Source organism: Pyxicephalus adspersus, chromosome 11 (genome assembly GCF_032062135.1).
Source record: "Pyxicephalus adspersus chromosome 11, UCB_Pads_2.0, whole genome shotgun sequence".
NCBI lineage: Eukaryota > Metazoa > Chordata > Amphibia > Anura > Pyxicephalidae > Pyxicephalus > Pyxicephalus adspersus.
In genome coordinates this window covers 44,445,633-44,469,967 of record NC_092868.1, presented here as the reverse complement: position 1 = coordinate 44,469,967, position 24,335 = coordinate 44,445,633, and the positions used below count along the sequence as shown (strand labels likewise).

At 37.9% G+C, this 24,335-nt stretch overlaps 1 protein-coding gene across 2 annotated transcripts in view; it reads right to left on the bottom strand.

Moving 5' to 3' along the window:
* PLCH2 (phospholipase C eta 2) overlaps positions 1–21,512 on the bottom strand; it is a 421,543-nt gene extending 400,031 nt beyond the window's left edge. Inside the window, exon 1 of one of the 2 annotated variants that reach the window (XM_072427173.1) lies at positions 21,388–21,512. The gene's annotated coding sequence lies outside the window, so the exon portion shown is untranslated. The remainder of the gene's footprint in view (positions 1–21,387) is intronic. The other variant, XM_072427172.1, reaches the window with a different exon arrangement.
* Between the last annotated feature and the right edge of the window lie 2,823 nt (positions 21,513–24,335).

Sequence of the window (24,335 nt, the reverse complement as noted above, 5' to 3'; positions counted from 1 at the left end):
TTTTTCTTGACCGTTCAAAAAAAAGTCCTTTGGTTGGAAATGTCCTCAAACATTGCCCCTTCAGGTGTTTCTTCAAATTCGGGAACAGATAATAGTACGAAGGGGCCAGGTGAGGTGAGTAGGGGGGATGGTTGACCAATTGGAAACCCAAGGTGTTCAATTTGGCAGCCACAAGGTTGGACGTGTGCTCAGGTGCATTGTCCTGTAAAAAAATGATCCCTTTAAAAACTTTCCATGGCCTTTTGTCTTAATTGCCTGCTTCAGCTGGTCCAGGAGGTTAGCATAATACTGTCCGGTGATACTAGAGCCCTGAGGTAGGTAGTCCACCAACAGAATACCGTCCTTGTCACAGAAAAGGGACGCCATTACTTTTTAATTTTAATTACTGGGTTTAGAACTTTTAGGTTCTGGGTTTAGAACTTCTTCGGCCACAGGGACCCGCTGTGGCGCCATTCCTTTGACTGCTCCTTTGTTTCAGGATCATAGATGTGGAGCCAGGTTTCATCCTCAGTCACTAACTTAGCCAAAAAGTCCTGTGCATATTTTGGCACCCACTTCGCTGAAAGCTTGCGCATGTCTAGGATAGTGGTGATAACAAGCGCAACACGCTACAGTGAGATGTCAAGTATCTGGGCTATCTTTTTTGTGGATATTCGCCGGTCCTCAATAATCAGCTCATGGACATCGCAGGTTGCCGGGTCAGTTGAGGTTGGGGAGCACTCACTGTGGGGCTCATCTTCAACGATAAAATGCCCAGTCTTGAAACAAGATATCCAGTCACCTGCCTCAGCGTGAACGGGGGCCGCAACCTGGCAGTTGCCCGCAGCGCAACATCCTCACCTCTAGAGGCTCTGGTGAAGACCAGGCAGCTGCTTAGACTCTGCGCCCTGTGCACGTCTGTGCCAACCGAGCTGGTGACACAGAGGGTCTACCGTCCTGCCCTGCAGTACCGTTACACAGTGTTTGTGACATCTCAGTGTTAATCCCTGGATCTCAGTGTTTTCCCTGGAGAAACAAAAACTTCATGACAGCCCGTAACTCCAACAACAGGTTATTGCTTACTCACCTGTGGCCATTTTACAATTATTACTGGGGCCTGGGTGTAATTGTTGGGGTACCTTTGGGCAAACCCAATGTTGTAAAAACAGCCACTTTGTAACCTTATTATAACCTTAACCATATCACTTTTATAAGCTTACCCATTTTATGCCTTTTGAAAAGGCGCGGTTTGCACCACTGAACTGTACCACTGAAAACAATTCTGTATATCTCTTCCATGTTTGTGAAGCAGTTTAATGAAAACCAGCTGTCAATGACTTTTTGTAATCAAAATATCTGCTTCTGAAATGTTATAATAATTCAGCTTTATCTCTCATTGATTACTTTTATTATTTATGGAATTTTTTTTACCTGTCCAAAAATTGGTGTCAAGGTCTAGTTCTGACTTATGCCCTGCATAGCTAATAAAACACAGTTATATAACAAAGATGCTGTCGGAAATACATAAAAGGAAACTGAAAGCTTTATAGATTCCCAGTATTACTATCCTCAGGCAACCCAGAGTCCGCTAGTTATCAGCACCAAGCTCAGACAGGAGACAGATTGGGCTCTGTGATGACCTTACAGGGAGAAAATACAGGTAATTACCAACCCACAAAGCTGTTCCTGATGATGAGGTTACAGTATAACAACAACTTGCAATAACAACCTACAAATATCTGCTAGGTGTGGGGATAAATTACCTGTGCACATATGTAAAATACTGCAGGCAATGAAGATTGCTGAAGATGCCTAAACTGGAATAAGACTTCATGTCAGCAGCAACAGTTGAGCCATTTCAGGTCATCAGATGATACCCCAAATAGGCCTCTTTATTGCCCTTGTCCAAATATGCTGTGCACACTTGCTTTCTATGATAGTAGAGTTTAATTTCCCTTTAGACTTGGGCCACCAGAAAATGGTATTAGTTTTGTGGGTGCTGTTAATAACAGGATCTCTCTACACATGTAAAACATGCCTATGCACTGAGGTGTTATTGGACCTTTAATTAAGCTTATATATGCCTTAGATATATAGAAGAAAATTATAAAATGTTAGTACTGGGTGGAGTTGTTACAAGTGGTTATATTAAGACATTTGCCAACCCCTAATGTCCAGAGGCAGGAAATTATATAATAATGCTAATATACTCTTTATCACACTTTTTCCACAAACAAATTACAGAATAGTTCTAATGTCATCTACAGGTTCTTGTATGAGTGGTGGTTTCTAATGGGTGTAACTTTATCCTGTTCTTGGATTTCAATTGCTTTTCGAAGGCAACCTTTGCTACAGAAAACTATGCAGTTCTGAAGAGCCAGCTGAGATCATAACAATAGGGCCATTAATCACCTGGGAATTTGCTGCAGTGGTAATGTTGCCCATATTGGGTGACCGTTGGAGGTGAATTTCACAAGAACCTATAACTAAAGGGACTAGGTATTGTGAAATAGGTGCTATAGCCACATATAAATCGTATAGACCAGCCCAGGACATCAATTCATCACATGTGTACCTGACGTTTGCATAGGAATCCATTATGTTTTGTAAGTCAACATCATTATGTTACATAACTTTCCATCACTTTCCAGGTTATTCCAACAAAGTATGTTGCTAATATCCAGTTTACTTGTAATTGGTCTGCTCATGCTATTGCCAGCGGTCGACGTAGCCAACAAAGGGGCAGAACTGACTTGGGGCCCTTGTTGGCGGAGGAGGGTCCAGGGCCCTTGTCCACTGGCATACTGTGCATCACTCTATGTCCACCCCTACTACAGGCCTCAAGTATCATATGGCTGTGGCGCTCATTAGTAAGACAACATTACTTTTATCACCAGCTATGTAATGACCATGAAGTGCCTCAGGCAGAAAAATTGAGCCCCCCCCTTCAAGGCTCAGTTTTCCTTACAATTTTCGTGTCTAGGAGGCGTCCATATGTCGGATGTCCTTAACTCTGGGACTACCTGTATACCTTTAAAAATCATTCTATCCATTTGCCAAATTTTCATGTGTGTACTGTAAAAGAATGACATGTCATGATAATAAATATCACTGCAGATCTTTGGTGCTTGATTACACTTAGACCTAAACACAAACTGTTCTCTATAAAGGATGTCAGCTCCATTCATTTTGTGCCAAGTAGCTGCCTTCAGGAAATGATCTTTTCCTTTGAAGATTTTCATATTCAAACCATTCAGCAGGTGGAATGATTTAAATGAAATCACATACTAAGATCAGAAGAAACAAGCTTAATGGGAGATGGATATATTGTATATATATATATTAGTTATATTTATAAAAACCATGATATATTTAAAGAGGAAACAAAGACAAGTCTGCTAATATTAATACAATTATTTTTATTATTATTATTATTATTAATAATAATAATAACAACAATAATAATAATAGTTTGCCTTGAATTTCTTGAATTGTAACAGTAGGTCACCCACAAAGCTGTATATGCCTCCCCTGAACCTATTTAAACAACATCTAAAAAATATCTAAAGCTGCGGCCTTTTTATTTTTTGCTACCTTTTTCAGGACATTTTTTTTTCACTTCACCAGTAAAAGGATACATTTACATTGTGTGTCAGTTCACTTTTGGACAGTTGTCATAGAACAGGTATCCGTATTGGATAATTTCCTAAAAATATGTTTTGCCTTCAGTTTAACCATTTGATGTTATCAATACTGTATAGTCACATTGCCTAATTCATATGAATCCCCATGGCAGAGTGTTTGAAAAAGTTTTTGATGTGTGAAGACTATATAAATATATCAATGTGCCCATAAGACAGGCAAGGCCGTTTAATATCCACATTTTGTTCATAGAAGCTGAAAACATAGAAGCTATAATTGAAATGTTATAAATTGGAATACATCAGGGCATTTTTAGACTAATCAATCAATCAGTGTAAAGTTTCTTTCTAAAATTTTTATAAAAATCATTTTGACAGCTTGAAGCTTCAGGAAAAACAAATATTGGAATAATTACTGAAAACCCCTTTACTAAATGCTTTACGTGGACTATTTAGGTGGTTTTATTTATATGACATAAATCAGAAGACTGAGTCAGACAAATTGACTCGGAGGCAATATATCTTCATGCAATGTGTGTGTAATATTACATTTTTCTCACCTGATGTTGTGAAACAAAAGACTTCTTTTTCCTAAAGTGGAGAGTTACATTGATCATATGAAAGTACATTCTGCTCATTAAAGTAGAACTTGAGGGATGCACTCTGCTCATTAAAGAAAAGCCGCCATGAGAGTAGTCTGCCACTGCTGACCTCTCCTTTTACAGTGCTTTTTGTATGACATACGTTCTTTCAATATTTTGATTTGGAACAATGTCCACATTAACCCAAAACAATTAAGAGCGATAAGAAATTCGATAAGAAATTCAGACTTTGATTTTTATTGATTTTTCCACATCATTAACTCAGAAGTACTGAATCCAGATGCAGCCAGGAGATTAGTATTTTCAAAAGGAGACCACCAATGGTAGTCACTGTACCTTTCTGACGCATTGGGATGCACTACATAGCCAAATGTTACTGGACACTTGACCGTCACATCTATCTATAAGGCAAAATGCATGGATACCCCACCTAATAGAGTTTAGGGTCTCCAGTGAATGGCACTGTGACTACTACAGCATACAAAGACACTTCAGACAATTGTGTACTTTCAGCTTTATAGTACACATTTGAAAAAGCCCATTGTTGTTCCAGCATGACCTATCCCATTTCTAAAGCCAACTCAGTGCTGACTTAACCTGATATGATTAGCATAGTTGAACTTGCGTGGCTTTCACAGGGAGTTGACCTCAACCCTACTGGAAACGAGCTTTAGGATACATTGAAAATTGAAAACCATCTTTTGCTGCAAAAGTGTCTACTTTTTTAGGAAAGCTTTCCACAAAATGTTGGAGTGAATTTTTGTACGGTTATACTCTGGGCAAATATTCAGACAGGCACTACAAAAGATAAAAAGCTTTCCTACAAAGGGCTATTAGAGAACTTTACATTCATTGCCATGTGTATATAAATGTTGCCATTGGGTCTACAGAAAAAATTTTGGCCACAAAGTGTTGTTCGATACTACTGGCCCCCAGTTACCAGCCTAAGCTTCAATCTCTTAGTAAAAGGTCTGGACCTACATTATTGAGATTATTTTGCTACATGACCCAGAAGCACAAAGGGACTTTATATATATAGTTGAATATTAATATATTATGGTTGAATTGCATTAATTTTCATAGGCCCAACAAATGCCACATGGGGGAATTCTGATGATACAAACAGGTATTTCAGCATTCATCAGCAGTACATTAGGACAGTAGATGCTGTAAAGGTAATATGTGGTTCTTTATAGTACCTACAGTGCTTATTCAATGTCTGAAAACAGGATACAAGTTTATTATAAACAGTCAGGGATAAAATTTCTCAGTTTATTTATAGAAAAGTGATCACATTTGTTTTGACCATGTCCAAGCTCATGTTTACTCATGCTGTTTCCTAATGACAGCTCTGTCCTTTCTGAAAGATGAATGGAGCCTGTCATTCATGTAGCAAAAACTGTGCAAATAGAGTTAGTAGTATGTGTCTGTAAGATTCAGACAGAACATTCCAAAGCATTCACAAACCTTTTACAACCGTAGGCACCCTATGGGAATGCAAAACTGTATAGGAACAGAGATATTTGGCCTTGATTTCACATCACTATTCATCTCATTTCTTTTTTGGCCATGTCTGGACACAGTATAGGCATACTAAGTTTTTTTCAGCTGAGTTGTCATAAATAACATGCTTCACACTTCTAAATATCTTATTTACAGCTACTCTTCTAAAACCTTTACATAATGTGGCTTCAGACATTCCTCCTTCTGTGCTTTTTGTATTCCTGTTTAATCCAACCTGCCTGCACCCAGCCCAAGCTATCCAGGATACTTGGAATAAGGATATGTAAAGATTTCATGTACTTTATCTTCTAGGAACTACTTCCAGGTGGTCCATTGAATTGTGCCAAAGCAATCATTAAAACAACCTTGTGCTTATCAACAGGCTAAAATTAGAGTAGGATTGGTAAAGAGTACATACCTGTTGGTGTCTCTTGTTTGTTAGAGAACAGGTAGGCTGGTAGAGGACATCTTAGACCTGTGCAAGTTTCAATCAACCATTAGACAAAAGGCATACAGAGAATGCTAAGGCAGGTGCAGTAGGTAAACAGTGTGTTCAATGCTTGATGAGTTTGGGTCAGTAGGTCAGACTTGACAGTGGTCTAAATATTTCTGAACCTGTTCTCACAATTTGAGTTCCATGGAAATGTGAGACCTATCTGCAAATATGCATCTGCACTTAAGTGTGAAACAAGGGGCCAATGACTACTAAAATCTCTATTGGTTAAAAATCCTTGATTCTAGTGCACAGAATACACCTCTGCTTTTTGTAAATGTTGCTTCTACTAACTAAACCCAAATTCAGTAAAAGCAGTCATAGTTCCCGTCCCTAAGACAAGACATGACTTTATTAGAGATCTCTCCATCAGAACCAGGGTCAATGAAAGGAGGACTTTATTAGGGAGAACATGGAAGGGTTAGAACCAATTATGGGTTTTTATTGCTGTCTCTGCCCAAGTTGCTTGATACTGATAACACCTTACGTATTAGAAGGCAGGAGAAAATCTTCAGGAAAAGAAACTTGTTATCATATTTAAAATTACTGAAATGTTGGAAAATCTCTGCAAAACATTACTACTTGTTCTCTTTAAAGAAAGGAGTAAGCCTTTGCCATATGTGCTCCATCTGTACATTGGTAGATCTTCTCCTACCAATTGATTCCAGAGATTTTCCTGTATGTGGCCTCCCTAATCCCACTTAAAGACAACAAACACAAAACCAACAAAGTCTTGTCTGAAAAGAAAGCTCAAAATCTGACTATGTCTGTGTGATTCTTCCACAAACACAAGCGTTCCATTCCATCCTGGGCATGTCCTGGCAGCCACAGCCTAGCGCTTAGCGAAGGTCTTGAGTGGCAAACGTCCATAAGACTGCCACATCCTCCTGCAAGGAAGGGCGGTATCACATTACCTCAATCCTTCCATGATAAGTACTGGAATTCTTTTACTAATACTTTTTAGAAAGAACATTCCTGCTTGTCAGACAACCTTCTTAACATGTATGCCGAGTAAGGTACGCTGCCAGGACTAATCTAATCTTTTGTGAAGCTTTGGATAATGGGCTTCAGCTACACTTCTGTCTTCAACGCTTTTCAAAATCACCCAGAAAAAAATTGGTGATATGTAGAGAGAAAACACAGCTTGTACCAAACAATTATGTTTATTTACTTCTATTCTAATGACATGCAGCAAAGTAGTGTGAAATAAAATTTAATCAGAAAAAGGTAGAACTGTTTTGTTTTAATTAAAATAGTGCCAATATCTCTTTTTAAGAGTACAGGACCTCCCAGAACAGAAACTGGGAAACCATGTACTGAATTAAACATTTACATTTCATTTCTGTGAGTATACATGTATACCGTTTTGTATATTATATAGATGTATATAGATATATATATATATATATATATATATATATGAATTGGCATTACAGCCTAAGTTGATCTCGTATGGCGAATTGCAGCATTCTGCCAGTTTGATGTGCATCCAGTAGCTGCCAATTTTTTTTCCACAACAATGTGAAAGGGCCACAAGTATGCCATTTTTTTAAGAATAATTGGATGAATGCTAGAATGCTGTATTCTTTGTAAATGTAAAAATATTAGCATGAACACCAACTACTGGACTAATTGAGATTGACTGTTGTCATTTAAACAGTGTATTCCCGACATAACGTTAACACATAAGTTGCATGTATGATGTATATATTATCCCCGCTTACCAACCCGTACTAAAAATATGCAAGTGCATTGTATCCCAAGTCCTATACACATGCTGGCATTATTAAGAATATTTTTTTTTAGTTTGGACAGCACCCTGCATCCCCCCCCATCCTCCCTAGCAATTGCATTGACTATACTATGTTCATAGTATTGACAATTAAAGTGGAACTAAAGCCTTGCATTGAAAAAGCGTCCACTACCCAGTGACAAATTTTGTTTAGCAGCGTGAGTCTTGGCTTCCCTTGCAAGTACAAAGAATGAAAGAACTCCATAGCACCTGCATAGGTATGCCATTCCGGTCTGGCCTGTTAAGATGGTCGAAGATTGTCTCCGGGGAGAGAAGGAGGAAGATGGCGGGCCCTGCCTATTAACCGGGATTGGTGAGTATCATGGGTTTAGTTCTGCTTAACCGCAAAAAAACTGGCAGTCAGAAAAAATCACATTGAGTAAATTTGTGGTTTTATTTAATTTCTTCAACCTATCCAACAAAAATATATTGTAATAGAATCAGAATCTAGGTTACCTTTGCTAAATTCTAAACTACATCTGTATACTCTTCAGAATGAACAGTTTTGTCACCATGTAAAGGAAGCAAAAATGGTATAATGCCTAAGTTAAAAACAATATTATCATGGTGGAGGTGCTACTAACAGACTACATCATATATTTAATTTTTTTCTGACAGTTTGTTATTATTAAAATGTGTTGGTCATATAACAAACTACTTTTGGGTAAATAGTATTAACTTTAAAGTGAAACTAAACTCACCTCTCCTTCTCTAGCTGTATTGGCCAAATTTTTTGGTTCTGCTTTAAATGCATTTATCAAAAATAGACTACACTTTCCCAATAAAGAGGATCACTTCTAAATTGCTTTGGCACTGTGTTGTCCTTAGTTTGTTTGTATCCTAAAAGAACTGGCATTGCCCTTTCTGTTCTTGCTTGAAGGGACAGCCCTTTGAAGTACGTTGGCACAATTATTATGCTTACAGTAAGTTCCTCTGCTACATTTCAAGCCGAAACAAAAGCTGCTAACTAGTATAAAATAATGTTTGATCAATAGACTCTTTGTTGTTATGAAGCTTTCTTGGACTGTGGGCACTGGCCTACACACTGTGTATAAATGACGAATTGGTCCATCTAATTGGACCGCTTTTGTTCATTCTTTTCTCCCTCAGACATTTCACATATTTGCCATGAAAATAGCCAAGAGTTATTGTATAGGCTTGATCAGCGATGATAAATATAAAAGAGATTTTACAGTAAACTTGTAAAAGTTTTCTGAGAAATAGGAAAGTTAATGTTCCTGTAATGGCAAGCCTGCAGCTTTAAAGTTTAATTTCAAAGGTTTAAAAACTATAGCATTTATTTTTGACTGGAGTACTCACAAAAATACTTTGAATTACCTTTCTGCTAACTCCTATCTCATCCCTCTGGGGCCCTGGATAGTGTGTGTGTGAGGGGATCTTCAGCATCCTTACTAAGAATGAAGGACTGTTGGTAGATGATGGTATCAAGCATGCGGCACAGCACAGATCTGCTTGGGGAAGAGGCTGCGGGGGACTGGTTAGATGAGAGTAGGAGTCCGCAGGATAGAAAAATGCAGTAAGTAAAACTTCCCCTGACAGTGCTCCCCAACGGTTCTAATACAAACTGGATACAGAGGGCCACAAATATAATGTAACTTCTTTGCATTCTTGGAAATGGGGTTAGATTATCCTTTCTGACCCAACTAACAGTTGCAAAGTCTATACACTGCAATAATGGCTATTTATATTTAAAGCAGAAAATCCCGCTACATTTATGACAAAAAATTCTTGGTTTGCAAACCTAAGGACTTCCTAGGAATCTATGGACGTGGCAAATCCAAGCCTGTCTCTATAAACCCATTCTTAGGGTGCTGAGGAATGACATTGGCATTGACCTGGAAATGGCTAAACTAACAAAATCAAATTAAAACCTTTATTCAATGACATTCCATTTCCGAAGCACTGTGCATTTTAAAGCATGCCTTTTATGTGTTTTTATTATTATACTTGTTCTTTTATCCTTTTTGCATATTTTGCTGCCTAACTGAGCCCTTTAAATAAATATTATAAATAGTTTTGTTGCTAACAATCAATACTTCAAAGATTTATTACAGGTTACCAATAACAGGTACAACCTTATGTACACATTGCTGTATGCATAAAGTTTTAGGTAACGCTGTTTATTAGTTTATATAAAAAATATAGAAAATAGAATGACAATATATATCAAATATTGTATCACCTAGTCTGTTCAAAATAAAAAGTATTACTAGGAAGGGAAGAGTACTGTATAGGCTGTACAGGGAAGGGGAGGGGGGTTGAGTAAGAGGATCAATGGAAATCTTCAACTTTAAATTTCAACTTTAAACTTCAACTTTAAACTAGTTTTTCCATGGTGAACAAAAATGTCCAACGCTGTCATCCACACACAGTCTTTCGGATTTTAAATCTTCTGATATCTTCATTGGGTTGGGTTTACATATCTTCCTCACAAGGGCATAGGAGCTACTTTATTCTGGCAAAACCGTGCTGAGCCTGTACACTACTCACACCTGTGGGGTCCAGTGTACAGAAAAATCAGACAGACAAAATGATTCCAGGCAGTCGGGGCTGTCAGAGGATTGTTGCTGGAAACAATCTTTAATAATCCCTTCCGGGGACAGATAAATGAATGAGTGCTGTACACAAAGAGCTATTCTGTTCTATGGAGAGGGGAGGGCGGAGAATAAGTGAGTGGCACCCCGCTGTGCTCTCCTCCATTGAAATGGTCTTTTCCATTCACTTATTCATCAATCCCTTGTAGCATAAGCACAAACATGATCTCAGACCATCCTATGTGTGTGTGTAGCTTACGATTTAGCTAATCTCTATTAAATTAGCAGGTAAAAGGCATTTTTGAAAGAGTTCCTGGCCAACACATTAATCCATGATGCTCCATGATTCCTCTTTGCAAACATTTATGGCCCCAACATAGTGAGATTGTTTAAAACACCACAATCGTCTTGTCTATAGGGGTGGGCAACTAAATAAAAGCTGATATATGACTTGCTATTTGATTAATCATTTCTGTTGCACTGAGTTTGAGGGAGCATGTGAAGCTCCCTATGGCTTCCTGTAATGTAGGTACCTGAATGGCCAAACACGAGGAGCATTGAATAAAGTTATCTTTGTAGACTATAAAATGAATTTAATTTCGTTGCAGCTTTTTGACTGTATACACTGCATTTTCCATTCACACACACAACATAGCTTTGAATGAAATACTTTCTCATTAATCCATCAGTGAACATGAATGAGACATAACCTCTGCTCTCAACACTGAGTTTGTAGATTCCTTGCAAGATTAGCACATTGTTTTCTGCCCTTTAGGGTATAGATTTCTGCCAAGAGATAAACACTTCAAAAGTCTTCCACACACAGCCGTCAGGACTCAATGCACAGCTCCATGCAACAGTTCCTCCATTTCAATGATTAACCTAAATTCAGGCTTTACAACCTATTTATGATCGTGATAAGGAGAAATGTGACCAGACAAACCTAACTTCTTCCTTGTCTTCATGGCGCTCAGTAATGGGTGATCTATTACACGGTAGTTATTTTTTATTCATGTCAGAGTGTGGGACACATTTAAATAAAAAAGGTGGTGTCAAACACCACAAATATTAAATCCTATCTACTGAAACATTTTAAACAAGGACTGCCAAGCAGAATAACGCTGTAAGTGCTGCATTTTATTTGCTGTGTGTTATATCTCATTAATGGAACAGTGAATACAACATCTAGGAAGCTGTGACACTGTACTAAAGTATCTCAAAAACATCTACAGTCCCATCACCTTAAAGATTAACTCTATGTTTGTGGACACTGGCCCATCACACCTACCTACAGCATATTGCCAAAAGTATGAGGAACCTCTACCAAATGATTGAGTTTAGGTGTTTCCAGTACCTGTTCAACTAACAATTTGGGGAAGTTCCGTTCCCAGACAATTGTGCTCCTCTGTACAAAGCCAGCTCCATAAAGACATGATCTGATGTGCTTTGTGTTGAGAAACTCAAGTGGCCTGCACAGAGCCCTTACTTCAACCCTATTCAACATCTTGAGGTCAGTTAAAATGCTGACTGGTAATCCAACATCACCACTTAACCTCACAAATGCTCTTTTGCCTTAATAGGCACAGATGAAATGTTGTAGAAAACCTTCCCCGAGGTAGAGTAGTAGAGGTGTAGGTTATGGCCACAAAGAGTATAGGGGGCAACTTCATATTGATGCCCATGGTTTTGAAATGAGTTGCCCAACAAGAATATAAAGGTGTGATAGTCAGGAGTCCAAAGATGTATGGCCTTATGCAGTAGTGTGTGTTGAACAGACACAGAACTGAAAATGTGCAATGCATTATATCCATCTCAGTGGGTCACTGATTCCAATATGGGTAATAACTGTTCTCAACACATTTTTTTAAACCCACCAGCATATGCAGTACCATACCAATATTTCATAGACTAAAATAATCAAAGTTATAGGTTACACATTTCTTTTTGGTATTGATTTTCATCCAGACTTAGGATATGGTGGGCCAAATTTACCCATGTGATATATGAAGAATCGTGACATATAAGACACCTTCTCAGTCCTTTAAGCCTACTAATTGCCCCCGCAATAGTCAAAGTATGGTGGTCCTTATATTTGCAGATCTTTCTATGGTACAAAACTCTATATAAAGTAAGGACAATATTGAACTATATGGCAACGCAAATGGATGTTCCAAAACAAAATAAATGAATATGGTTTTTGATTGGTTTATATTCAAGTATATACATTACATTCACATTTACACATACCTACATTAACCAGCTTCATCCAACATACAATCACACGTTTTACACATTTACAATGTATAATTTACAATTTGAAACAAGAAATTGGTTATGAAAATAGTATCCTGCCTTTCATTTCAATAGTCCAGCACAGTGCCTCAGCTTCTATCATGCTGTATATTAATATTTCCACATGCCTCTCTGTTATTTGGAATATGGATATTCCTGGCTGACAGAAGATGTTATCTAGATCTATCTAGATAGATCAACAGCTATAGGTTGTCAGTGGCCATTCCATATATATATATATACACATATATGTGTACAAATATATATATATATATATATATATATATATATATATATATATATATATATATTATAAAAATGGAAGAAATTTCAAAATAAAAGCATTTATGTATTTGCAGTAATTGTTCATTCTGAATATTTTTTACTTAAGGCTAAATTTTCTCATGATACTTATACACGTTGTGATATTTGATCAAACCATTAGTATTTAATAATGACTCTGTTTTACATAACCCAATCAGCATTCAGCCAAACAATGCCAGGATGAAGCAAGTTAAATTAACTATTGTCAGGGAAGCTTATAGCAAAGCTTTTTCCATAGGCTTAGGGATATTTAAGAGTCCTTTTTTCTGTACACAGTGAATGGGCAATCTTGGGAAACAAGGCAGTAGGGTTGCTTGCTGAGAAAGAAATCAATGTATGCATGTAAAATAGAAAAGTGGGGGATAGAAAGAATTCTTTAGTCCGACAGACAGGGCTGACAGTGCAAGGTGGTTTTAGTGCAGAACAGGCACTGAGCTGTCAGCCGAAATACAAAATTAGGAGCACAACAGGTATTTTATAATGCAACAGTTTTTATGATCAAAACATTTTTAGGATCAGGAAATAATTAGTTAATTGTAGCACTATTTGGTGTAAAAAGTATCAATTTCTTGCACTGAATACAATTTGTCTTTTTTTAATAAACCGTACAAAAAGGCTGCTACAAAATAGATATCTAATACAGAGATCATTACAGACTTTACAAAGAAACAAAGGTTTACATTAACACATATTGAAAAGACTGTTCAAACTAATTAGTTCCCTTTCATATGTATTTCTAAAGATGTCAATTATCTGTAGAATCAACAATATGACCATAAATAATAGCATTCAAGGTCACATTATTATCTAAAAGTGAGAAATAATATAATTTTTGTAAGAAAAAACACAATGAAGAAAAATGTGTTGCAGCCAAGTACATTAGGTATTAACTAGGTCAATCATTGGGAGCCTCCTATAGAACAAGGTATCTAAATGTCATCATAATATCATTTCAGTTATACTATAACCTACTTTATAGGAACGTTAATGCACTTATTAATTGTATACTAATTAGTTTTGCCACTCCTAGAAAACACCTTGTTTTTTTTCTCCTGTCACCTTCAAATTAGGATTGCTGTTCTTCCTGGCCTGCATGCTTCTTTTGTTGCAAATTAAGGTATGGAATCAAATGTTGATTGTCTGGCTTTATCAGGATATTATTCACTATTGGCTGAGATCATATGATCAGCGACCTGACATTAAATTATGTACTGAAACATGTACAGTATTTAAAGTGTACCTAAACTCAGAATTTTCATTTTACATAAAAGGGTAGATAACCTTTTAATGTAAAGTAAAAATGCTGTTGTTTGTTTTTTTTATTTTTTTTTGCAACAACCCTTACTTTTAAAAAAAAAAGGGTGCAGCACTGAATGAATGGAGTGCAAAGCCACCCGGTATACCTACGTCACGCATCCCGGGGGGCTCTTGGGCGCTCCTTCTGCGCATGCCTGAGCATCTGACAAGGGAAAAAAAATTGCCGATCTCACACATGTGCAGTGAGATCGTCAATTTTTTTTCCAACCTACGTCACATGATCTTGCACCAGGGTTGGGTGATGTAGGAAAAAGATGGCGGCGCTGGCCCAAAGATGGATGCCGGGATGACGCGGGACCCGACAGAAAAGAAAGGAAGGATGGATGAATGGATTGGACTGTCCTGCCGGATTGAAGGTAAGTGTGTTTTTTGTGTTTTGGGGGATTTTGAGTTTAGTTTCTCTTTAAAGTAAACTTGAGCTTTGGCCCTGCTCAAGCATAGTTACCAAATTAGGTCGAAAAAAGCCCTTTGAGTTCAACCACTAAGGAAATAAATAAACAAACCAGAAAACGTGAATATTTTTTTTCTCTTATATTTTGTTTAACATGTTTTCTTTTGTATCTGTTTTGTTATTTTACTCTTATATTTTGTTTAACATGTTTTCTTTTGTATCTGTTTTATTATTTTATTTTATTGTACTGTTTTATTGTTACTGTTATTGTACTGTTTAAAAAAAGTAAAAACCTTTATTAAAAATTTGAAAAAAAAAAACCTCAATATTTCAAACTTAACCATAAATGCATAGTTGATCCAGAGGAAGGCAGAACAACCTTATAACAGCTATATTAGTATAGTATATTAGTATAACATTTCCTTCCTGATTCCTTAGGGCAATCCTTTATTGAGAGCGGTGCAAAGGCTGCAATGCCTCATCACAACTGCCTTCTGGGTATCAGAAACACGTCACTCCGATTCCTTCCATGTGATATTGTCAGGGTTTGGTTTTGCCGTATCAGGTGCTGTGAGGTGGGGGCAAGAAGAGAACCCACAACCCTCTATAAGCTCCATTTTGCTCAGGGATTTTTCTCCTTTGCACTCCTAGTAGGGGAACATCTTGTACCCTTCATTGGTAAACTGGGGCAATCAAGGTTTCAATGGGGTTGTTTTTACAATATAGGTGTACTTTAACAAAGGACTAAATATATATTTGTACAGTGCTGTCACAGACTTCCCTGCACGTCCCATCTTAGTTTTTCCTAGAAACAACTTTGTTAAGTGTTTGACCTGATAAATGGAGGGCCAGGCTGAAGCTCTGCTCTGATTTTTGTCATATCTGTGCTGGGAAAAGTCTGCTGTAGCAGCTCTGAACTGCCACTGATCTTCTCTTATCAAAAAGCCTTCTGCTAGTGGAGACAGACAAAACATGACCCACTGAGGCAGCAAAAAGCATAAAGGAAGTCTTCAGACTTTTTAAAACATTGTATTGTATGTGAATGTGTTCTACTGTAAAAATTCTTTCTATTATTGTGGTAAAGTACAAAAAATATTTAGTCTATCATGGTGCTTATGGTGATTAAAAATAATATTATGGGCCTGATTTTTTTAAGCACTGCAAGACTGGAGAGGATAGACTATCATGGGAGAACCTAGGTGATCCAGGAAACCTAGAATGTATCTGGTCCAGGATTGAAAACATTTTACAATTAATGGCAAATTATTTTTGAAAAATCTATTCCAAGTTTGCTGGATCACCCAGGTTCTCTCATGATAGTCTGTCTTCTCCACCAAGCCAGGGCTCTGGCCTTCTATTCCACGCTTAGCTTCTAAGCCAGAGCTACTGAATGATCTTTGTGACCACAGAAGATTACATCAGGCCAGATATGGTGGATATTTCCTTAGTTGTCAATCACTTTTCTAATGCCAGTAGTGAAATAAATGAATAGCATTTTAGTAAGTATAAGTATGGAATAGCATGTGATCAATTCTAAGTAACAGCTTTTTGAGCAATCACCAACACTGAGTTCATGTGAACTAAAGCTTGAGTGACTTGCTGTTTACACAAGGTGAATTCTCTTGCCAGTAGATGAGCAGTGGGAGAATAAATGGAAGGTGAATATGTATGTATTGATCTTCTCCAGTCTGGGAGAGATTTATTAAATCAGGCGCAATATCTACAACAATAGCTGGATGTATCTCAGCAGCTATTCGGCAAGAATGTCAAATTAATTTATGAACATATGGATTATAAATAACTGAAGAATCCAAAATTTAAACTGTGACTTACTTTTACAATGAATTGAAAATGAACAAGTGAAGAGTGGATGTTATATAGTGTAGTGTATTCAGTAGTGAAATATCTTCCTGCTGAATTTTTGATTGTTTTTGATTGAGCAAACCTGGAATGGATTTCCTAAAATCAAGCAATTTGTTAGCTATTTGTTCGCAAATGTTTTCAATCCTGGACTAGATCCATTCCAGGTTTGCTAGATCACCCAGCTTCACTGGTGAAAGTGTATTCTCTCCAGCCTTGGAGAACTTTAATAAATCAGGGCCTTGGTGTTTTTTGCAACCTGTCTGGTGCATGGTTTCCTGGCCTTTTTAACATAAGGGAACCCTTGAAATAACTTTCAGGTCGTCAGGGAACCCCTTCTATAATTACAGCTCACAGTATAATAACATAGTGGTCAATGTGAAAATATCATTGGTGTGAATAAACTAACCTGAGAAGGACAAATTGCTCATTGTGCAAGTAACCCCTAGTATCTTCTGAAAGATCCCTGGTTAAGAAACACTGATTTAGGCTGACCAATCCCAGGGGAATTGTATTCAAAGATGAAGCCATTATGTATTGGTACTCCAGCATAGCGTACATTAAACTGAACCTGTTATATGGCACTGACAGACATGGCCTAAAATCATGTACAGTTAAAATATAAAACAAGTCCATGAACAAGGATACATTGAGCCATGTGTTATTTAAATACCTATTTATTCACCCTTTAAAATGAATAATGATACAATACAAGGCTCATAATATGGAAATAAATCTACTTCTTTGTTGAGGCACTGCTTGCTCTCTTTACATTTCTCCACAAAGCCAAGGATCTCACCGTCTACTCCGTGCTTAGCTTCACAGCCAAAGCTACCTACAAACATATCACCTTTTAGGTGATATACAATTTAGTGTCTGTACACCAAGTTAAAAACTGAAGACAATTGTTCCTGATCCTCTTCATTAAAAGTCTAGCATCAATCCCACAATGTGATTTATTATTCCACCATGCCAGATTTTTAGGTGATGGATCATTAACAAGGACTATTGTAGTCTCCTTAGCAGGATACCTTCCACTCATCCTATGCTCATTACCAACAAATATTGTAACTGATAAAAATTAGGTGACTGTTCACAGCTTTATACTGTACGTGCACATGACCATGTTGAGATTGTACTTGAGTGTATGACTCCAAAGTACCATCATTTCTTTTTCTGAAATAGTTTACCCCTTATCTGAGCTTGGACAATAATCAAACTGTTAGTTACCTACAACACAAAGAAAATCTGCAGTGATCTCATACAGGCTCTGGTTCCCAGGATTGGTGATATCACAATATCACAGGTCACAAGCACTGACATCACTAGTATTTGATTATATTAGTGCTGTGTAAACTCGCACCGAGAATACAAATATCATAAAAGTCACAGTGACGGTGGAAAATGCAAGATAAGTTTCTAGGTAGGTTACACTAACTTTCTAATATTTGCTGGATGATTGCAAGTTTTTATAGAGACATGACTATGGACTAAAGTGCTGCCTCATACGTTGGCACTATAATAATACTGTGTAATAATAATAATAATAATGTTTCAAAGAATTTGCCCAACTTATAGTGGAACTATAATTCTGTAATTAAAAAATGTAAACAGGCAGAATTTTATTGCGGAAGGAATGGGCAGTGTCTCTTCTGGAATAAAACATACTTACCTGCCTGTTAATGATCTTTTTTCTTATAGTACACTTAGAGTGCACATGCGCTGCTCAAAGGAGCATGCTGGGACATGTTGGGTATCCTAGCATCCCCTGGGTTGCAAGGACTGAATGAACTCATGGAACTCACAAGGAACTAGTCCTGTACATTTTATGTCAGCATAGCTACTTGTATGCACCATCAGGGACACAGGTGACAATGCAGCAACACAGCTGGGAGACTCTTGTCAACCCATACTTGGAAATACCTAAACAAGGATCTTTGTGGCAGGATCACCAGGTATTCTTCATGACACATTAAACTCAAGCTCAAGTCAAACTACAAAGGTAGTGGGAAAACATATATCAGGAGGTTGCAACTGTATTTGCACAGCAAACTGCAACTAACCACATTTATATTAACCACTTCATGTCAAGCCATGGTGTGTTCTCAGGATCTCAGAAGCCATATGGCCATGAGCTCATGTAAACACAGGTGATATGCCTCTCCTAGCATTCACCCTCCCTATCCCCAGACAGCACCTTTCACACTGCATTGGCTGTAGATCTGTCATTGTCAGTCTGACAGGTAGTTCCAATGAACACCAGGGTCAATGAGAATGAAAGTTTGCTGCTGCTTGACTTCTTCCTTGAATGGTTCTGCATCTGTTCCTGATAGCGAACTCTTACAAGTGTTACAATGTACTTTGATTGTTTAACAATTTATATATAACTTGCTGCATCTTCCTGTATTGCAGATCACAATAGAATTTAACTGTAAAATGAACCCCAAAACAATGCAAGTTACTGCAGAAAACGTGGATTGTTGTGCAATAATCTGCAGCAGGGTGCAATCACACTATATAAACATACATATGTTGTTGCCTTAATGCGCATCGATGCACTGTAGATGTGCATGGTGGTGTTTTGCCATTCAAAGTTAATAGCACTCTAAGACACATGTGCAAAGCATTATAGTGCAACACAACACAGAGAAAGATCTGTATGGCATTACCTATATATAATAATACTGTGCAGCACATATTTGTGTTTTTTGTAATGGGTTAAGGTGCATTAAAAAACAGTGTACACCAGTGCTTGAAAATGTAGCCATGGGGGTCTATTTATAAAGCAAAACTGAAACATTCCCTGATATAGAATCATCCGGGGCTAGGTGTTTCAATGACAGTATTTGACTGTCAACGAGGGAATGTATAAGTGAATGTCACATTCAACACTTTTAAAAAAAGACCCAATGGTGTTATGGTGGGAATAGGCCTCTAGCGATTATTAGAATAATGATCCATATAATAAATGAATAGGACATAATACATTCTTGTAATCATTTAACATTACAGGTCATTTTGAGGACTGTAAGCCATGTGAGAAAACAGGTAAATACATTTGTAGAGATAAGAATGTTTTCTCTTGTGTCACAGCTCCTGCTACGAGCCTCCATTCATCTAAATAGTCAGATGGTCATTTATGGACTTCCCTTTAAGCCCTGTAATGACACAAAATTTTGATTGCTGGAAATGTTGTTTCGTGATGATTTCCAGTGGCAGTAGAATGAATGAATGCTGTACACACAGCACCTTTCTGTACTATGGAGAGTGGAGGGGGAGGATGAGTGAGCGGCACCCTGGCTGTATCCTTCTATCAAGGTAAGATCAGAGGTCGTCCATGTTTAGTTGTTCGTTGATCCTACATTGATGAACAATATAGGGAAACCACTGCACACACTCTAGATTATTAGTAACTGTGCCATTCTTTAACTATTTCTTTTTTTTTAAAGTAGAAATCCAACTAAAGATAAATAAAAACAAAAAGCCTATAAAACAAAAAACAAAATTACAAAACCAGCTTTGGATGCAAAACTCAGCTTCAATCCAGAGACTTCCCCTATGATTCCTTTTTCTGCCACTAGTTGTCCTCATGATCAGCATCATTCAACACTCTGAGCCCAAATCATCCTGGATCTGCCTCAACCTTTAACTGGACAAGGACAAACAGCACAGCGATGAGCTCATCTCACTGACACTTTGCTTCTTGTCGACACATGAGTGAATCTTTATGTTACTTCCTCCTCTGACAACAAGTGGCTGATACCAGGTCAAATTTAGGTATTTACATTATTTGTATTTATGCTGTATTGATGACTACATAGCCACACTGATTTTTGTCTTTTTTTATCTGTCTATAGTGTAACTTTACCAATAAATAAATAAATAAAAATCAATTACTACAAACTGGCACATAAACTTGAAAAATGCAGTGAGTGGTAAAAGATAATTTGGTGGTGGAAAATTAGTATGTGCATATTTGCAAAAATTCAAATGCACATCGTCAGTTTTGCACATATGTCCTTACTTGTTCGGAATCTTGGTGCAGATTTAGGAAAGTTCCATGGGGATTAGTGGTATGGAATGTAGGGCTGTACATACAATGCACCTTAAAAACACAACACATAATAAAACATACCTAGAAATATATGTGTTTGCATGCAGAAGTGTAAATAGGTCGGTATTGTTCATGTCAGTATATTTTCAGTTTCATAACACAAAGAATTGTTATTACAGCATGTGCAAACTATCAGTAAGTCAAGGGTTGAAAAAAAAAATAATCCTCATGTAGCACAAACATGTATAAGTAGTTCAGAGATAGCACACTGCCAGCCTTGCAGCTACATACTCTGATTGACTCAATGCTGGGAAACTTTCCGAAGACTTGAAATAAAAGAATAGCAGCTTCCCTCTCTAAATCTGAATGCTACTAAATGCACCAAGTGTCTAAATTCTAAGCGCCACACACCACAATGTTCACCTTCACCTAAGATCTGCTGGAGAACAATGCGTAAAAGAACAGTGATGGATTGTATTGTCATTCTTCACACCAGTTTATAAATAGAGGACTTGCAAGTGCAAACTGACCAAGAAAAAAAAAGAATGCAGTATGGATGTGCAGAAATAATTGTAGCAACTAACCGGTGGTTGATGATCCAAAGGCCCAGCTAGGAAGAGTAGTTCTTCACAATAAAATCCGGCTTGACATGTCCCAAGAATGTAATTGAAGAATAGAAAAGTTTCTTGCGTGCCTCCCAACCCACAGTGATCTCAGTTCACTATTCAGCCCCTATTCAAACAAGTGAGCTCCAGGGCAACAGCAAGTTCAGAATGGGAGGGGAGCATGGAGAGGGAGTTCCTCTCTCCAGTAAGCAATCCCTTTTTATGCAGAGAAGAAACCTGTTCTTCAGGTTACCAGCCGCTCAAGTACATTCAAATCCTAATATTTCACTTTTTATTGGCAGGTCATAAAAAAAAAAAAAAAATCCCATCTGCAATAGAATTAAAAAAAAAGATTTATTTTTCAATAAAGTAATTAAAATGCTATATTGTTACAGCTTTACACAGTTAAACCCTGCACAGACATCGCGGGAAAGGATCTTTCATGATCTTTTGCAGTGACAGATGAACACTCGAGCGCTGTACACTCAGCACTGCTCTGTTTTATGGAGTGGGAGGGGAGGACGAGCGAACGACACCCTGCTGCGTTTTCCTGTATAGGAAAGCACTGTGTTCATTCCTGATCAATCGTTCATCAATCAGCCTAGAGCAGGTTGATGAATGACTTTGGAGACCACTCTACACATGCCATGTTTTGCCCGAGTTGAGCAATTAATCATTTGATGTGTGTACATAGCTTTGAAGTTGAAGTTTAATCTGATTATAACTTGCCTTTTCTGGTTGCTTCTTTCCCCCGATTAAAATTAAAATGCTAATGGCCATTATGTCCCCGCTGCTATGAGGGGACATAATGGCCAGTGCCAGTCACCTGTCCTCTCCATAGAACAGAATGACACTTTGTGCACAGCACTTGTTCATTATCCTGTCATTATCCTGTCCTTGGAAACAATCACAAATGATAATTTCCAGTACAAGAAATCTAACTTTTGCTCGGCTTAGATCTGACATTTGTGTCACATCAAGTTTTCAGTATGAGACAGTCAGCTAAGTGTCTGCAGAGGGTGTGTTAGAAATTCTCTCCTACACCATAAACCAGGGGTTTCATATTGCTGGATTACCCTGCCTGGGGGTATTACAAAGATTAATATGCAGCTTCAATGAATAGATTGCAGCTACAGGAGATCAGTATCAGAATCCACTGTCAGGATCATTGTCAATGCAGACAGACTGTCAATTTATTATGAGGATATACTGTTAAAAAAAAATGATTGCAGTATAAATATATACACACTAACCTGAACTGCAAACAACTAAAAAAAATTCCAAGGTTAAGTGCAAGTATCTGAATTTAGCTTGGCATCAGCCTCTTCTAGTAGCTGTATTCTTGAGCTTAGATTGGAAGAGGAAGAAGAAGCACAGGAGGCCTATAAGGTCTGCTAACAGTGATCATGTAGACAGAAGGAGAGAGCTAAGTGACAGATGATAAGACCTTGCGGATTCTTTTTCGACATCCAGTCCAGGTCTCCAGGCTGGCCATACCGTGCAGCAAAACCTTGTAAATCTCTGGACTAGGTGATCAGGAATCCATTGATATATAAAGCAGCTCCCTGATATGCATTTTATTGTGCATTTACCTGCTGGCCCAGAGTTCAGCATTTAGCAGGCTCATATCCATGTCTATTGTCCATAATGGAAAATGCTAACTGATACTTTGGAGAAGCAATCAACTGTGGCAGCCTTTGGTCATCCTCCTCTGTAAATCAAGAATGTTTTATACATGTACACCAACCTAAAGCTGAACTCTAGACAAATATAAAAGACATTCAGCTCTGGAATAATGACTACAGCAATAAATGTATTCTGCAAGCAGTGAAAGTACATCATTTTGACTTAATGTCAGCCTATATAGGACAGCTGGAGTGTGAGAGGAAGAAGCAGCACAAGAAGCCAATTAGGTCTAGTGATAGGAGGGGAAATCTGAAAGAGATGAGTTCCTCGTGACGCTGTTTCTCCTTTTACTGTTTAGGCTGGGACTGGTTTTGGATGGGCTGGGCTCAGAGGAAGTGGGTTGAATGATACTAGTAGTGGCAGAAAAAATGTACTGATATGGAAACTTTGGACTGAAGGTTAACAATGCTTTACAATTTTATTTTTAGTGTTTTTTTTTCTCTTGATATTTGTATCTTTACTTCTGCTTTACGTATCACACACCCATATATATGGCACAACTTCTGGCATATGGAGCCAATTTCCCAAAGATTCAGTAATGTCAAATCATGCGGGTGACATTTCCTAGGCACACAGCAAACTGCTGCTGTACAGCCTGGAGAGACAAGTGGCACCATGGGCAACAAGATATTTACATGGCTATGAACATGGCCAGGCCTGCTGTGCAGATTTTCACACTACAAGAGGAGTGGCCAAAACCAACATGACACTTTTGCAAACCATCACAGTCACGGGCACTGCTGCATGCAGCCATATGCAGAAAAAGGTTCCCAACCACTCCTATTCACTTGAATGTGAGAGGTTGGGACTGCAGTTGAGCCCATGGCGGATCGCGGTGTCTCCCTGAGGTTCTGAATGAACCTAACAGCCTAATGCAGTGTTTCTGCCAGAAATTGCTAGGGGTTCCTTGAGGAATTAGCAATTTGTGCCTCTCAGGTCAGTTTAATTGACACCAATCATCTTTTTGGCTATCTGTAAGTTGACATTCTCCCCACTGGCCAGCAATGTAAGAGGCATTCATCCCACTGATCACCACATTAATACACTGTGAGCTGTTGATATAGTAATTATAGCAGGGGTTCCCTGAAGACCTGAAAGTTTTCCCAAGGGTTACTCCATGTTAAAAAGGTCAAGAAAGGCTGATCTAATATCCATAACATACAAAGGCTTACAAGTCTCAGAGCTATTCTGTTCATATATAACAATGTTCTAAAATATTTTTTGGCTACTGAAGACATACC